At 37.7% G+C, this 16,348-nt stretch overlaps 1 protein-coding gene across 3 annotated transcripts in view; it reads right to left on the bottom strand.

Moving 5' to 3' along the window:
• tbc1d22a (TBC1 domain family, member 22a) overlaps positions 1–16,348 on the bottom strand; it is a 365,228-nt gene that overhangs the window by 40,743 nt on the left and 308,137 nt on the right. The window lies entirely within an intron of this gene.

Below are 16,348 nucleotides of genomic sequence, written 5' to 3'. Positions count from 1 at the left end.
CTGCAGGTGTTGGAGATCAGAGCTGCCTGACCTGCTGCGCTTTTCCAGCAACACATTTTTAAGAAGAAATCTTTAGCTCATCAATCTACTTCAAATCTAAGATTGTTATTCTGCAGAATATAAGAAGATAGGATTTGCCATTAAATGAAAAGGGTTTGATTACTTTTTAAGCACAAAGCTCTTTCAGGATAAGACAAGATCAATAAATTGCACAATCTGTGAAAGAAAATGATGCTTGAAATTTCACTAGATCAGGAATGTTAGCTCACACAAGATAAAATAGGTGTGATATTTTATCTTCATTGTATCAAAGCTCATTTTATCAATTACGTAAAGTTGGAGTTTTTTTATATTCTTACAGTGCTGTTAGAAGTAAATTAATTATTCTCTTGATTTTCAAGAGTACCTCTTGATTTTAAAAGATAGATTTTGCTAATATTTCCAAGTTTCTAACTGAGTTCTTCAGCACCTATACAGTCCCAGAAAGCAGCATTATAATGAGATTGCATAATTAGGACTGGACTTTTCAAATATTTCATGAGGTTAATTTGGTCAGAAAAAGAAAGAAAACCTATTTCAACATTTTATGTGTCAAAAGGAATGGATTTGTGAAACAAAAGATACCTCTCGAAAATAAATTCCCTTCCTTTTGAAGCAGTTGAGAGGAAAAATTAATGATAATAATGATGGAATATAATAAATTGTTATCCAAAATTTATCTGTATTATGGAAGCTTTCCATTGTCATAACAGGAGACATTTTCTGTGAGCTCCTCTTAAACAGCTGCACAACCTAACAAGAATTTTTAGATATCCAGAACCAAGTTAGAAATCGCATGATTTTAATTTTCCATTCACTCATTTAGTTTGCTATAAACTCACCATAGATAGAAACCTATTCCACTATAATCTCGGATAGTTGAGATTTATTAGAAAGGACACAGTTAATGGGTTTCAGAATTACCATTTCAGCTCAAAACTGTATTGATCCGAAGCAGCGGTTTGAAATGATGCAGAATGTCCATTGTCATTTGAATTTCAAACTAACACATTACCTTATTTCTTCAAATAATTTAGTAATTTTAACTCTGCATTCCTCAAAATAAATTCAAAAAGATATGATAATTCAGACTGTATCACTGTAAATAAAATTTTCATTTTACTTGTTTATGACTTTACATACACCCGAAGGAGCTAAAATATGGTACTTGTTTAGCATAAAACACACAACAAATTGAACGGCAATATTCAATTGCAATAAAATTCAAACTTGTTATGATGTTCTAGAAATAATATTTTCATTAACTGCTTGATAAATGTGCAATAGTTTAAAATAGACGTTACTAATACTGTATAATTCTTCCAGCAGCTAATCATTTTAGTGGCCAACTCATATAGAACTGAAAATACACTTATAAATCAGGGAATTACTGCAGTAAGTAGTACATTCCTTGTGTATGTTGAATCTGAAGAAAATGTTTTCAATGTGTTTTCTTTTAAGAAATAGAAATATGGAAAAAAGTTGATACTTATTTAAGCTTACAATTATTATACAATAGCAACAGTGCACTTGCACACACTGCAACAAGGAAATAGTCTCAAAAAGAAGTTCAACAGTTTCATCCCATAATCAGCTGGTCTAGTTTTAATTTCCAGTTCATGTATAAATATAGATATAGAATTATGAATAATTCCATATACCTACAAATCAGATATTACACGAGAAAATCATACTGCTTCATGTTCAAACAGCTCAGGTACGCAATGGAATTTCAGATGTTTCAATGATAGTTGAAGAGTACGTTTGAGTGAGGTTGATACAAGGTAGTGATTATCAATTATAAAAGACTGCATAATCATGTATATGTAAACTGTTTACCATTAAACAAAATTGTCATGTTTCAGTGATAAAATTATGGTCATTTTTGTTCAAGGGAAAAGTGACTCCAAATAAACTATTTGTTCCCTCTCAGCTCATCTACCAATCTCATCTTGCTGTGCCTTTGGGTTTCGTTTGGATAAATGCTCGGTAAAAAGGGACATTTTTTGTGCTTCCTTTAAGTGGTTGGTGGAAAATGGGATGCCATCAATTTCCTTCCATTCATTCGTTTCCAGAAGTCATGCTGATTTTACAACATTCAGGTGCCAAGAGGCTATTTTTCACAAAAAGATATCTGCTATGTGAAAGGTGGATGGCTATTGTATCACAATGGTAATCACAGTCAAATTTATCCAGTAGCTACACAGCCACAGAAACAGCACTTTTTGTTAAACAGAAATGATTAGTAAGAATCCTGATCAATCTTTCGACACAACCGTAATTTGCATGGTGTTAAGAAGTCTCACTTAGTTTCCAATAGAATCTAGAACAATAAACTCAAACATCATGTAATATACCCCGAGGCGACAACACCAAATAGTTAAGTTCTGCTCCCTATTAAGAACAAATCACTTTTACTGGGCAGTGAATCACATTTTGTGCATGACAGGAAGTAAACACTTCAATTGGTCAATGCAGCAGGTACGACTGAAAGGAAAATATTAAGAAAAAGCCAGTGCATCATGGCAGTTCTTATACTGCCTTTATTGTCTCAAATTTGTTTCTGTCCTACTTACTAATAATTAATAATGAACACTTCAGCATGTTTTATTTGAGAATAAGGGAGTCTAACCTGATTAAAGCACTATTTCAACATAAAACTGGCTGAAGCATGAACTATTTGCTGTTATATAGTATGAAATGTCCTATGTTCATAGGGATGGGTTCCTGCAGAGGCTTACATTCCCAAAAGACAAGTCTATTATTAATTTACAGGCTGTGCACATCCCACCAAGAAGTTCTGCTGTAAATCCTATGAGCCTCGAAGGAGAAAAAAGCCAATGAAGCCAAAACTAAATTTACCACATGGCTTGGCTTGTAGTGACATAGTTGAATACATGACATTGTGAATGATTCTGAACATGTCAGATCCGTCAGTGAATAACATCAATCCTGACTTTATATGGGAGGGACCGTTATTGATGAAGTTGTTTTAGCAAAAGGGTTAGCCAATTCACGCACAGCAAGCTCCACAAACTGCAATAATACAATGACCAGAAAATTTGTTTTCATGATTTTGATAAAGCAACAAATATTGTTAGTAGAAAGGAAAGCTTTTTTGTTTGTTCTCTGAACTAATGCCACAGATTCTTTTATATGCACTTGAAAGGGCCGATGGGCCCTCAAGATAATGTTTCTTTCAAAAGGTACACGTCAATACTGCACTGGAATATCTGCCTAAACAGTGTGCACAGGCTTTGGCAGTCAGAGGAGAGAATGCTACCATTGAGCAAATCCTAACCCGAGCAATTTGCCATGTACCATCGTTGAAATAGGGATATTCATAGAGCTCCTCTTCCACTGTTGCCTCGCTCTCCACCACCATTCCCGTCTTGATGTGGCGAAACCACAAAAATTTACCCAAGCTAATACAAGTTTATAGTGACTCTGATTTATGACTCTAATAAAAAATGCAAAGCCAAATGGTTTAGAGGGGGAGATACAACATTTTTTTAAAAAAACATTTTGGGGGGGGGAGAAAATTACACTGTTCTCTTAAAATTGCAACCTCCTAATATAAAACTGGACTTCCATTATTAAAAAATAAAATTAGCTCAATGAAAGTTGTTATTTTAAAATATATATAATTGTTACATACTAGTTTGGATGTTTACTATACATTACCAATAAATCTAGATAATTTTTGGAAAACATTTCAAAATGATTTACTAAGGCTACATCAAGAATCTACATAGAAAGCAACTGTATGAAAGCTCAAGCTAAACAAATTTCAGTTCCAACAATAAACCAAAGATTGATATTGGAGACTAATTGCACACTAATATCACAAAATTAATACATTAGGCATTGCTATTCTGCAGTTCAATCATGTAAAGCACATGAAAGAGGAATGATCTGGAATCCCTCAAAGATGCCATGAAATATTGTGGCTCAGTAAACAATAAGTGGCTACGAAACAACTCCAGTTTTGCATTATACTTGCATTTGGGCATTTGCACTGGAACATACAGGGCACAGGAATCCATTTCAGTGGGGTGTCACTTATTGAAGATCAGAAGACTGAAGACTGAAAATTTGCTGTGGAGAATCATCGGCCTGAACTTTGCAATTAGTGAAGTGATGATACTCAGTGCTGGCTTTGAAAAACCGCTGTCCACAAATACAGAAATCTCTAGGGTATAGATTTCATTTTATCAACATTAATTTTGATTTTTGGGTTAAATCAAGGTACCTTCTGGCATCCAGCAACAATTATTATCAGATGCACTGTAGAAATTTAAAAATTCTTTGACAGCACCTTTCAATGCAAAAATCTCTAAAACCTTGAAGGACATGGGCAGATGTCTGGGACACAACAGCTAAAAGTTCCCTCTAAGCTATATACAATCTTGACTTGGAACTATATGACTGATCAATATTCTAGAATGATAACTAACAGCACTGAGGGTACACCTACCCTACAGGAACTGCAGTGGCTCAAGAAGCTCACTACCACCTTCTGAAGCTTAATTATGATGAGGAAAAAAATGCAGGGTACTAGAGATGGCCACATCCTGTGAAAGAATTTGACTATGAAAAAAAGCAGTCCAGCTCAAATTATACAAATATTAAAACAATGGCTTGGGTTTTCATTCAAGGAGTGAGTGGGAATTGGAAAAACCTCTCAGACTTTAGTAGTGATCTTTCTGGTATCACTGGAGACAGGGAGGGTTCCAGAAGACTGGAAAATTGCTCATGTAACACCCGTATTTAAGAAGAGAGTAAGGCAAAAAAAAAAGTGAAATTGTAGGCCGATTAGCCTGACCTCAGTCATCGGTAAGATTTGAGTCCATTGTGAAGGATGAGATTTCTGAATACTGGAATGTGCATGGCAAGGGTTTCATCAAGGCGAGGTCATGCCTGACAAATCTGTTAGAATTCTTGGAGGAAGTAACAAGCAGGTTAGACCACAGAAAGCAATGGATGTTATCTACCTCGACTTCAAGAAGGCATTTAACAAGGTGCGGCACAGAGGATACTGAGTAAGATAAGGGCCCATGGTGTTACAGGCAAGGTACTAGCATGGATAGACATCTGGCTATCTGGCAGAAAGCAGAGAGTGGGGATGAAAGGGTCCTTCACAGAATGGAAGCCAGTGACTCACGGTGTTCTGCAAGGGTCAGTGTTGGGACCACAACTTTTCACTTTAAACATGAATGATCTGCAGGAAGGAACTACAGGTATTCTGGCTAAGTTTGCAGACGATACAAAGATATGTAGAAGGACACATATTATTCAAGAGGCAGGGAGGTGGCAGAAAGATTTAGGAGAGTGGGTTAAGAAATGACAGATGCAATGCAATGTGGGAAAGTGTGGGGTCATGCACTTTTGTAGGAAGAATAGAGGCATGGACTATTTTCTAAATGGAGAGAAAATTCAGAAATCTGGAAAAAAAAAGGGGCTTGGGAGTCCTAGTCCAGAATTCTCTGAAGGTAAACTTTCAGGTTGAGTGAGTAATTAGGAAGGCAAATACAAGGTCAATGTTGTCATTCATCTCGAGAGGACGAGAATATAAAAGCAGGAATGTACTTCTGAGGCTTTAAAAGACTCTGGTCAGATCATATTTAAAGTATTGTAAGCAATGTTGAACACCACACCTCAGGAAGAACGTATCGGCCCTGGAGCGTGTCAGGAGGACGGTCACAAGACTGATCCCAGGAATGAATGACTTAACATATGAGGAATGTTTGAGGACTCTGGGTCTCTACTCAATGGAATTTCAAAGAATGAGGGGGAATCTGATTGAAACTTGCAGAATACTGAATGGTCTGGACAGAGTAGATGTTGGGGAAATGTTTCCATTGGCAGGAGAGGCAAGGACCAGAGAGCACAGCCTTAGAGTAAAGGGAAGACTCTTTAGAAGGGAGATCAGAAGAAATTTCTTCAGCCAGAGAGTGGTGAATCTGTGGAATTCATTGCCACAGAAGGCTGCGGAGGCCAGGTCATTGAGTACATTTAAGACAGAGGTAGATAAGTTCTTGATTGTCAAGGGGAATCAAAAGTTATCAGTAGAAAGTGGGGAAAATGGAGTTAAAAACCTATGATCGGATGGCGGAGCAGATTCGACACCTGAATGGCCTAATTTCTGCTCCTACAACTTTAGCTCATTCAGTTTCAGAATCCAGTTCTGGTTGCCATTTTCACCATACCATTTGTCAAACTCTATGTATCTGATATAAACTGAAGTCATCTTCCAAGATAGTCAATCTTTTTTCTATAATATACACAATTGATTATATTAATAAAGTTGCATTTCATAGAATGTAACAATAAAATAATGCAACTAGATGCAATATTTATCATACTCACTGAAATGCCCTGCTCAATGGTAGAAAGTATTTTTTTCTAAAGTTGTGTATATATTCAATCATTTTTAATTACTGGGCAGCAGTGCCTTTTCTAATGATAAAAATGCTGCAGAACGTTGCCCGTTCTTCACCACACCTGGGATGAAAGTGTTTGAACTTTTAAGTCTAAGTTGTACCTTCAACATGGTGGATTTATTACAACCAGCAATAGCCTTAACCTGTCAGCTGTAGAACAGCAACAATCTGTATTTATATTGCACCTTGACCATACGGAAACTTACCACGGCACTTCAAAAGAAAGTTATCAAACAAACGTTTGACAAGAGCCACTTGTTTTGATCATGTGTTCATGTATTTCACCCTATGGCTTAAAGCCGGGGAAGCACATCAGGCATTCTGGAATTAATCTTGACCAAAAGTATCAAAGTCAGAATGCAGAAATACTTATGGACACATTGAACTTTTAATTACAACATATTCTTTAGAAAAAAAAGTGCAATCACGAGATGACTGCGGATGTAAATTCAGCAGCTCTCTGGTGAGGAAATCTGGAATTACACAAACAACAATTCATCAATGGGAGAAAGGCAAGTCAAAGAAAACTGCAATATGATTATCTGAACAAACTGAGACAACAAGGGACTGTCGAGCCTCCACTCCACATGCTGCCTTCCTCCTCCTTCAGGAGAAAGCCAACTCCAGTGGATTATGTCCCAGGCTGCAGTCATACAGCAGAGAAACAGGCCCTTTAGCCCACTAGGACTATGCTGACCATCAACACCTAACTACACTAATCCCATTTACCTGCACTTGATCCATACCCTATTATGTCCAAACATTTTAAGTGCTCATCGAGATAGTTCTTAAATGTTGTGAGAGTACCTGACTCTATCACCTTCCATGTTCTACCATCTTCTGGGTAGACTTTGTTTTCTCAGATCTTCTTGAAACTACATACATGGCTGTAATTTTTTTCTTCCAGAAACTGAGTTGTAAAATCAGATTCAACTTTGGTCTTGGTAGTAGGCAAGTGTACCGTGAAGGTTACAGTTTGAAGACTGCCGTTAATTAAAACAGCACTACAGTTGAAAAGGAAAATATATTTGCTCGCTCTCTTAGTTGCATGCAATCACTATGAAAAGACGACAGGACAAAAGGATCTCAGCTGACTTGCAAAGGCAGGCACTTTGAGATCGATTGCCAGTGCTGCTCACACTCCCAGCAAATGGCTGCAACATTCCACTTTCATTTACAAGCCAGAGAATGATCCGTATATCTTTTAACTTTTGTCTACTGAGGCTTGTATTTTATTTCCAACCTTTGCATTTGTCTCGTGCATTATTATTTTGATTTACATTCAGTAACTAATAACATCACTCCTTTACTAAAGCTTGGGTAAATTGGATTATTTAAAAATATAAATTTCTTTGATCTCTGAGAAAGGCATCCACAAGGGAAGGCAATTTTTCCAAAAGGTAAATTTCTTGTGACCAATCAAGGGGGAATGAAAGAGGAGCCAGTTCTTTGCTCCTCACCTAAGAGCTAGACAGATTGTGCTATTGCACTTCTAACTGTAATAAATTGGGAAACTTCACCCAATCATTGGTTTGTATCATTATATAAGTGGCATACTTAAGTGTTACTTTACAGGATGGGGACAACTGCTCTCAAATTTCCTCAGCTGCAAAGTAGTTCTTCATCTCATGGATTTCAGTCAAGAAAGTGAGTAAAGGTTTGCTGTTGTCAACAAAGACTACATTTTCGAAGCACAATGAATTACTAATATATTCAGTGTGCTGTTCATTGCCTATTTCTCAGAAATAAACAAAACTTTCCTCAACTTTTTAAAAATCTCTTAATAGGTCTAACTATCAAATACAATTCAAACAAAGAAATAAATACTGTTTTTTAAACATTATTCTTCCAACCAATCACTTCAGTTATACTGATTAAAACTATGAACCACATAGTTGCCAACAGATTCAATTTATGCATTCACTAATCTTTATTCAAAAATGTTTCTGTATTTGTTTTCTTATGGAACCATTTTGCATCTTCGTGGAAAGTGACCTAACATTACACATCAAATATGATCAAAATAAATATTTTTTGAGTGCTAAACGTAATTGATAAAATATCAAGTACAATTTTAATTTGTATTAAAATCATGACTATTCATATAGAATAAGGTTAATTAAAGCCAAAGCAATGAAAGTCTGTTTACAAGTAATGCAATGGCTTAGGCTTAAATTAGAACATATTTATTGAAAAAGATCCAATAAGTTAATTACTCAGAGAACATTACTCATAATATTTTCTGTCATTGCTGTTAAAAAGTGCCAAGTGCATAATTTACAGGAATTTTATGAATGCCATCAATATGAATATTCAATAGTTTTTAATTTCATTTTGTTAGCCATTTGGAATAAAAACTGAATGTTATCATAAAGTACCACACTTCAAACTTACAAGTAAACAACCACATGATAGTTTCTATTTTAATTTATATTTCAGCATAAGGGACAAACATGGCTGTATCTCGAATAAAAGAACAAAGAAGCAAGAACAGCACAGCACAGGAACAGGCCCTTCAGCCCATCAAGCCTGTTCTAAACTATGCAGTCTGTGTCCCTCTATTCCCTGCTTACACATGTATCTGGCAAGATGCCTTTTAAAAGTTGCCATTACATCTGCTTTCACCATCTCCTCTGGTAGCACATCCCAGGCACTTAATACTGTCTGTGTAAAAACATGCCTCTCACGTGTTATGGACTAGGCAAAGCCACTCAAAACATTCTTAAGCAGGCAGCCCAGACCATAACTTTGCAACTTATTTCAGTAAATGTATAGTGAAAATTAACCAGAGTAAGTTAGCTAGGTTGATTACCATATTTCAAAACAGACAAAAATTTATTCACAAAATTACAGAATAAAACACAAATAACAGAATGCAGAATACCCCCAGAACTCAGACTATCCCAAACTGGGCTTAATTATGCTGTTCCGAATATCCACAATGGTCCCAACAAACAAACCCCTTCAACACAGAGCAAATATGAAACAGAGGCTTACAGGTCGAGGTTAGAAGGGCAGAAGGAGAGAGAGTCTAGCAGCCTGTTTCCACACAGCCCACTGCTGAACTCCTAACTAAAGTTCTGAACTGAACTGCTCAGCTGGAGAGCTGGCCACGCCCCCTTGACTTACACAGGTTCCTTTAAAAACATAAAAGCTTTGGCCTAAAGTCTCATCTGTTTATGTATAAACAAAAAGGCCTCTCATCTCTGGACCAAACCAATCAATTCGGAGCCTGAGTGGTTTACGACCCCTCTGAAAAAAAAAGGACACATTACCCTCAAGAGGAGGAACCACTTTTACAAAAAAAAAGACCAGCTTTGTGACACATCTCCTTTAAACCTCCTACTTTTGCCTAAAACCTACAATCCCTAATAATTGACACTTCTACCCGTGGAAAAATACTCCAACTATTCATTCTATCCATGTCTCTCAATTTTGTAATCCTCTGTCAGCTCTCCACCCAATCTCTTTTCAAGTGAAAGCCAATGGAGTTTGGCCAATCTCTCCTCAGACAATATCGTCCAAACCCAGCAATATCCTGATAAACCTTTGCAGTATACGCTCCAAAGCCTCTACATCTTTCTGGTAGTGTGGTGACCAGAAGGATGTGCAATATTCCAAATGCAATCTAAGGATAGAATGAATAGCTGGAGTCTTTTTCCCAGGGTAGAAGTGTCAATTATTAGGGAGTGCAGGTTCAGATAAAGTAGAAGATTTAAAGGAAATGTGAGAGGTACATTTTCACACAGACGGTAGTTGATTAAAAATTGGCAAGTCATATTGCAGTTTATCAACTACCGTCTGTGTGAAAATGTACCTCTCACATTTCCTTTAAATCTTCTACTTTATCTGAACCTGCACTCCCTAATAATTGACACTTCTACCCTGGGAAAAAGACTCCAGCTATTCATTCTATCCTTAGATTGCATTTGGAATATTGCACATCCTTCTGGTCACCACACTACCAGAAAGATGTAGAGGCTTTGGAGCGTATACTGCAAAGGTTTATCAGGATATTGCTGGGTTTGGACGATATTGTCTGAGGAGAGATTGGCCAAACTCCATTGGCTTTCACTTGAAAAGAGATTGGGTGGAGAGCTGACAGAGGATTACAAAATTGAGAGACATGGATAGAATGAATAGTTGGAGTATTTTTCCACGGGTAGAAGTGTCAATTATTAGGGAGTGCAGGTTCAGATAAAGTAGAAGATTTAAAGGAAATGTGAGAGGTACATTTTCACACAGACGGTAGTTGATAAACTGCAATATGACTTGCCAATTTTTATACTGCATGCCCTGACCAGTGAAAGCAACCATGCCATATCTTCTTTACCATATTATCCACTAGTGTTGCCACTTTCAGGGAACTGTGGACCTGAATGCCTAGATCCCTCTGTATATTAATGCTTCTCAAGGTTCTGCATTTAATGCATACTTTCGTCCTGCATTAGGCTTTCCAAAATGCATCACCTCACATTTGGCCAGATTAAATTCCATCTGTCACCTCCCTGCCCAAGTCTCCAGCCTACCCAAATCCTATTGTAACCTCTGGCAATCCTCTTCATTATCCACTGTTCCCCTAACCTTTTTATTGTTCGCAAAGTTACTAAATCAGATCATCGACATTCTCCTTCAAATCTTTATATATATGTTACATGCAACAGGGGACCCAGCAATAATCCCTAGTCACATATCTCCAGTCAGAAAAAAATCTTTCTATCACTACTCCCTGTCATCTATAACTAAACCGGTTCTGTATCTAAATTTGCAGATGTCACAAAGCTGGATGGGAAGTGAGCTTTGAGGAGAATGCAGAGATGATTCAGTGTGATTTGGACAGAATGAGTGATGGGCAAATCCATGGCAAATGCAGAACAACGTGAATAAATGTGAGATTATCCTCTTCAGGAATAAAAACAGGAAGGTATTGTTATCTGCATGGCTACAACTCGAGAGAGGGACATGCGCAATGACGCCTGACATACTAGTCACTGAAGGGAGGCATGTAGGTGCAACAGCTGGTGCACAAGGTAAACAGTATGTTGGCTTTCATAGTGAGAGGATTCAAATACAGAAACAGGGATATCTTGCGGCAATTATCCAAGGCTTTGATAAGGTGTGGAATACTGTGTGCAGTTTTGATCTGAGAAGGATGTTCTTGCAAAGGTTTACCAGACTGATTCTTGGGACAGCAGGAGTGATGTATGAGGAGCAGTTGAATCAATTAGGATTATATTTATTGAAGCTCAGAACAATGAGGGAGGATCTCAAATAAACCAATAAAATTCTAACTGGATTAGATGGGGTGGATGCAGGATGTTCCCAATGGTGGCAGAGTCCAGAACCAGGAGTCACAGTCTAAGTATACACCGAGGACTGAGATGAGGAGAAATTTCTTCTCACAGTGGTGAGCCGGTGGAATTTGCTACCACGGCAAGCCAAAAGCTAAAACATTGTGTGATTTTAAGAACTTGGATACAGCACCTGGGGATCAAAGGACTTGGGGGAAAAGCAGGAACAATTGGCATGATCATAACGAATGGTGGAGCAGGCTTGCAGGGCCGAATGACTTACTGCTGCTCCTATTTTCTCTGTTTCTATGTACTACAGATAGATAGATAGGGAGGTAGACAGTCAGATAATGCCATTATTTTAAGTAGCTAGGAAAGAAAAAACTGATCATGTCGAAAAATTAAATTGAATTCACCTCTTAAGAAACCCAGCATTATCAAATATTTCAAATGACAAAGAATAAGATTCATTATTTGAGACTTATTCAACGCTATCACCAAGCAAACTATTGTATACCCATATGAAGAAAAATACAAGCAAATATGTGATCCAATTTTCCTAGCATGTTATCTTTTTTCAACCTTCAGCGTATAAGCTCAACTACATAATATGTAAGGGAGGCAAGTAGCTCTACAACTATCAGTTTATTCTTTGACTAAAAGATGAGCAACTGCAAATGGGATAGGAAGCTTTTCATGATATTGAGCACAACAGGGATTCCGCACCAGAATACTGAGAAATCATGAGTAAGCATAAAGAGTCGGCACAACAATAACTGAAGTTTTAAATCAAGATTACACCAAATATGATAGAGGACACTATCACTGGCAAAGTGTGGGCACTGTACCCTTAAGTGGTGCAAGAGGTGAGTACTGAACTTCATTGAAGCAAAACACTTCACAGGCCTAGATTTTCCATTGGTCAGATAGTTTTTCCAGCATAGTGTGGAACTCTACATAGACAGCCTGTGGAATTCCATCAGAGTTGAGTCTGAAGGAATTGCTCAAGAGATTGAAGATTCAACTGGGCAATTCCACTATGCCTGGAACCCTCCAAAAGCTTCTGTGTACATCCATGAATTTGGTGGTTACTGCTGAAAATAAGTACATCACAACATAGGAGGGTTAAGGCTATTAAATACAGATTCTAACTCCTGAACAATTACTGAACTGACCCATTGCCCCACCACCAAACTACATCACTTACACTCAGGCCCCTTACACCTGCTGGACCTGACATCCCTGCATCTGCTCCAATCCAAATCCCTCTCCCCAACCCAGAAGGAATCCCCATTCCACCACCAAACACCCCCCAGCTCCACCTAGGATACCTCTCCACCCAACAATCAAAGCAAAAACCCTGCTCCAATTTAATCTGCCTTCCTCTCCTTCCTACAAGCCCTACCATCAGACATGACACTCCCGGACACATAACCTCCCCCGGCTCATCCAGATCTCACTAAACACAGCATCACTACCTTGACTCCTTGCTACCTTACACCCTTGGCCCTACCCAGCCAATTACCTTACCTGATACCTGACACTTCTTACCTGATACTGTGGCATCCTACCAGGTGGTAACTATCTCCAATCCTCCTAGCACCCTATATCTGCCATATGCACTTACTGTTTCACAGCGTCTGTTAAAAAGGCTCTCTGAGATTATGGACCTTTATACTTCAGAATATGAGAGCCATGACATGAGGACATGGTTTGTCTTCCCCCAAAAGCTCAGCATTGGAAAAGAAATGCAATGAAAGTTCTGCATCTTGGCTCGAAACTCCCACCAAAAACGTGCAGCTCTCTCCTCGGAAAGTCCAGTCCGATACTTTCAAATCAACTTCACTCACAGCTCACTACAGCAACAGTCATGTGATAATAAATAACTGCAAAAATGACTCAAGTGATTCGATTCCACCCTCAGGTGAGTGTTTGTGTGGAGTCTGCACATTCTTCCTGAGTCTGCATGGGTTCCCTCCAGGTGTGCCAGTTTCCTTCCACAGTTTAGAGATGTGCAAGTTAGGTGGATTAGCCATGTAAATTTCTGCAAATTGTTCAGGAATGTGCAAGCCTGGTGGTATGTGCGCGTGGTAAATGCAGGATTATGGGGACAGGTTAGGGGGGCTGGGACTGAGTGGGAGCCTCTTTGGAGGCTCAGTGCAGGCCCAAATGGGCCACATGGTCACGTTTCAAACTGCAGGGATTCTACAATTAAATCCTATTACAGAAAGGCAATGGTATGACAGATTCACAAGAGGCTTTGCTTTTTCTTCTATCGATTATTTTTCTTTGTGTCTCAATTCTGTTTATTGTACTTTTTGCTATCTTTCTTCCCTTCGTCTTTCATTTCTCTTTCAATTTTTACTTACTCCTCTTTCTGTGCTCTTTTAATCTTTTTATTTGGCACTCTTCCTTTCATTCAAATTTTGACCAGTTGGAAAGTATTCAGGTTAACAAACATTCAAGTGCAGAAAGAGATGTGCTGGCAAGAACCTGTGTGTTTGAACATGTAGACCAGGAAGCACTCAGAATAGCAAGCATTAAGTTCAAGTGAATGAAAATCGCATAAGCTTGCAAAGGATCTGAGCAGCTCCTTTCACTGTGAATACCATTCTCTGCAAATACAGTCGGATGGCTAATCTCTGCAATAGTTGATGACTATGTTGAACTGTGAAAGACTGTGGAAGTGGGGTGCACTTCTGGGACAACTGATGATTTGGCACCAGGCGAGACTTGGAATCACTTTAGGTTGACTAAGGCATTTAAATGAACATCATGCATGTATTGGGCCATCTCAAGCTAGCAGAGGCAGTGGATGAAGCCAGAATTAACAGTTGAGATGCTTGTCATGGACTACAGCCAACTGGAAGGACATGTAGAGAGACTGAAAGATTAGAAATTCCCAACACAGTTCCTGAAGCTTGAAGTTAAAGTGCTAAAATGTCCATTATATTTCAAACACTAGAGGAGATCGCTCCAAAATATTATTACTCAAGAAGCTACAATTTAATAAATCTTGGCTAGGTTTACAAAAGTAGGTTTTTTTTGAGCTTAGGTTTCTCGAAATAAAAGAATTTTCCATTTCCATAATTGCCATAACCAACTATTGACTTTTGAAATGAACTATAGGCAAGCCAGCAGGCAATACTGAGAGCCCATAAATGCAGAGTAGCAGTCATGTATTTTCCTGGAGAAATCACTCTCACTTCTGCAAACACCACCATAGGATCTTTTACATCCATCTGAATAAGTTTGTATTGAACAACTCAAATAATATTGCATGACTTGAAATATTAACCAAGATTAGGTGCATGGGTATTGAATTTGGACTTGAGGAGACAACATTCTGTCTCAAAGAAATGCTATCAGTGAACCAAACTAATGCTTTCGCAAGCTACGTCTGCACTACATTATTGGTAAATTTTCAATTGGAAAAATTTCAGATGGTGACTCAAACCAACTTGGATATTTAAATTAATTCAGATATTAGAAGCTCAGGAAGTAATGAAACTAATGCTTATGAGCCAACAGAGCCTTTTCATTCATCATTAATACATGCTAATCAATTAATCCTCTTTTGATTTGTTTATATATCATCAATAGCTTGCAAATTTAGCAATGAAGGTCTCAATTAACACAAAGCTATCTTCTTTACATAGGTGACGCCCCAACTCCTATACTCAATGGTCTGAGCAATGAAGGCAAGCGTGCTAAATGCCTTCTTCTAAGGTATAAAATCTTTAACTGCAAAATATCTGAAAGGCATGATATACTATGCATGGGCATTCCAACTTCTAATTATATACTATTACAATTCTTGCAAGAGTTTATGTTTTAAAGGTTTTACAGTAAGAAATGAAAATCAACACCGATCAAATATCACATAACAGACAAACAACAAGTCTGCAGTTCTGGCAGATGTAGAACATTTGAAGTTCAAGGTTACCTCTAGCTCTACAAGCAGCTAATTTCTCCCTGCTCTGCTCGGTAAAAACTTGCAGCATTCTTCAAAAGCTGATCCACCCCAAGTTTTTCAGACCTGATTTTTGTCATAATGAATACCCTTGGACCGCCTTGGTTCTGAAAACTCCAAATATCCTATTTATTCTGTCCCATCCTTTTGAATAAACTACAAACTTTCATAATTATACTATTTCCACAGATGTTATATCTTTCTCTTTCACTCTGCATTTTCAAAGACATTTGCCCCTTAGTGTATTTGTGTGTTAAAGTATGAAAAACTTATTTCAGTGAGTTTCTGCTTGAGGTTTTCACATGGATATCAATCACATGGGCCCATATATGAGTAAGAATGTTTAGTATGACCTCAATATCAACCTTTCCAGAACATCTTAAGACATCACGTTTCATATAAAATTCAAACATCTTGAAACACAACCATCTTTTAAAATTCAGCATTTAAATAACAGATGCCTAAGTATGCTTTTTGAAATAGCTTGCTAAAAATATTTTCATTAGCAGAAACAACATTCTTGATCTAATCATTGTAATTTTTTCCATAAACCTGTCCAGCTTCCGACAACAAAATACTTGGCTTTAAATAAACAGAGAAAA

The sequence above is a fragment of the Chiloscyllium punctatum genome, chromosome 44 (assembly GCF_047496795.1).
Source record: "Chiloscyllium punctatum isolate Juve2018m chromosome 44, sChiPun1.3, whole genome shotgun sequence".
In the NCBI taxonomy this organism is placed as follows: domain Eukaryota; kingdom Metazoa; phylum Chordata; class Chondrichthyes; order Orectolobiformes; family Hemiscylliidae; genus Chiloscyllium; species Chiloscyllium punctatum.
This window is presented reverse-complemented; position numbering and strand designations above follow the sequence as displayed.